Source organism: Asparagus officinalis, chromosome 4 (genome assembly GCF_001876935.1).
Source record: "Asparagus officinalis chromosome 4, Aspof.V1, whole genome shotgun sequence".
Classification (NCBI taxonomy): Eukaryota; Viridiplantae; Streptophyta; class Magnoliopsida; order Asparagales; family Asparagaceae; genus Asparagus; species Asparagus officinalis.
This window is the reverse complement of record NC_033797.1, coordinates 40332105-40334961: the sequence shown is the minus strand read 5'-3', so window position 1 is coordinate 40334961 and position 2857 is coordinate 40332105.

Below are 2857 nucleotides of genomic sequence, written 5' to 3'. Positions count from 1 at the left end.
CAACCTTTCTAATAAAAATTGAAAACATATAATATTGGAAGTGAATACTTCTTCCTTATGCTCTTCCTTCATTAATAAGAGTGGATAATTGTATCTTTAGAGAACTATGCTCAATGGTTGTTCATTTAGCCTAGTTGCAGGCTTATATTACTAGTTTCACGCGTAATATCTGAAGGTCCAGCGACCGTATTAATGCAATTTGTGAGTGTTCTCTCAATTCAATACTAGATATCGTCTTAATTATGGTACACTGAGTTGAATCTGCTATCAGCAAATTTGTATATCAATGTTTGGTTGGACGTTAAAGTCGTCCCTTGCGAGCAACAGTTTGGAATGTTAGTATTTCACATATTTAATACTTTTCATTTTATTTGGCATCATATATCTAACTAGCTTGCCACTTTATATCATGCAGTTTTAATTATGGAATTTTTATTCCCTTATATATGAAGGCTATAATCCATGGTGTTGATACACTTCAAGTAACTACTCCTGACGATGAATCTGATGTCATACGTGTCAGACTTGCAACTGAGCTTCTAGTAAAATGATGAGAACAGAAGAATCAATAAGAGACATTAGATAAGGATCGAAAAAAGTTGTTCTAAAAATTGATTGATTAAATCAAAACTTGTGTGCATGTTTGTATTTTTGTATTAATTTAATTGTGTAAACAATTAATGTGGATGACAAACATTACAACAAGCTTGGCCTTTATTGTTCTTATTGTATTTTTGGTATTTTTGTCACAATATATTTACGTTTTGTTTTGATACAGCATATATTTAACAGGTTCAAATGAAAAGCTACATGTTTACTTGAATGTCAATAGAAAAAGCTAATACTTAACATGTACATTTGATAAGTTAACATATTCAGTTGCATGTTATTATGTTATTAAGAAGCTGACATGTAACAGTAAAAATTAACATATTATGCTGAAAGTTAACATATTCAGCTGATAGTTAGCGTGTAGAGACGAAATATAATATGTTCGTAAGAAAGTTAACATATGCAGATAAAAGTTAACATATATAGCTGATAGTTAACATATTCACGTGAATGTTAGCATATAAACTTAAATGTTAACATATACACTTGAAAGTTAACATATATCGATGAGAGTTAACATGCTCACGTAAAAGTTAACATGTTCAGGTTAAAGTTAACATTTTTAGTTTAGATTTAATATATTCAGCTGAAAGTTAACATCTTCACTTTAAAGTCTATAGAATTTAAAAGTCAACGTGTACAGTTGAAAGCCAACATGTTCACCTCAAAGTTAACATAGTCAAATGAAAGTTAACATGTTTAGCTGAAAGTTATCCAGCTAAAAGTAGTTATAACACCAATACATTTTATAGGAAATACAAACAATATACCCTAGCTAAACAAGTACATTACACAAAACTTCGTACATTCTTACAGCTAATATTACTTGAGTACACAATAGCAATTTCCTAGCAGCATATTATCATTTTCTTACATTTGAAAGTTAACATGTTCAGCTGAGAGTTATCGCCTTCAAATGAAAGTTAACATGTTCATGTTAAAGTCAACATGTTAGAATAAAAGTTAACATATATAGTAGAAAGTTAACATGTTCACGTTGACGTTATCATGTTCGGCTGAAAATTAACATATAAAGCAGAAAGGTTAACATGTTTAGTTGAGAGTTAACGTTTTCAAGTGAAAGTTAGCATATTCATATTAAAATCAACATGTTTGTCTGAAAGTTAACATATACATCTAAAAGTTAACATGTACAACTTGTAGTTAACTTTTTTATTCAAAAATTAATATGTTCAACTAAAAGTTAACATCTTCACTTAAAAGTTAACTAAAAAATCTGAACGTTAATGTGTACAGTTGAAAACTGAAATAACAAAGCTTACATCACATAATGCACAATTTTAAAAATAGTTTATTGATTAGATACATTTCAGTAAGAACTTTCTAATTTTTCAGAAATAGAACCCTCTATATTAGCAACAACTTACATGTGAATCTTCATACAACCAGTATTTCGATTATGCTCCAACATGCACTTCAAATCATCTTTATTATCAACTAAAAAAACTCAGGTCGGATGCCTCTCAGATTTTTTCAGAAGTAATTTTTGATGGCAATTGCTTCAGAGTTGATTAAGTTGATTATGATCACTGATTTAGACATTATAAGGTGAGTGTGTACACGTATGCATGTTAGTGGGATAAGTGCATGGTAATTAACTTGATCAATCTTGTCTATACCGTCCTCATCTAGATGAACACCAAAGCACATGGTAATAAGTATACAGAAGACGTGAAACCGAGCATTCTTGGGCACCCAAACCGCACCACTTGCCCCTTGGTGATGAGGGCCTCGTAGGCTAGCTCGGCGCTGGTGATGACAATGAGAGCGCGGGAGCCCATGCGGAGGGTGAATATTGGGCCGTAGAGGGCGAGGAGGTCACGGATGTAGGGGGGTGAAGGGTTTGCCGGATGACGTAACTTGGAAAAGGTTGCCTACAATAGGCCAGCCTTTTGGGCAGGGAGGGAGGTTGAGGTTGAGGGCCCTAGAGTTCTTCTTAAAGTGGAAGAGGATAAAGATGAGGAGGGGGAGGGAGAATGCGACACCGCCAGTAAAAAAGAGGTTGACGGAAGGGGCATAGGTGATGATGGAGAGGAGGAGGAGGTAGCCTAGTAATGGAGGGAACCCGCGCTTTTTTCCCTCAATTTTCGTCGTCGAATCGCTTTAATTGTGATGACAGCGATCACCAGCTCCATGAGTTAAGAGGAAGATTTCCTAGATGAGAGATGAGGGTATTTTTGGTAGGTTATGAAAAATACATGGAGTACATGTATAAAGGTGGGCT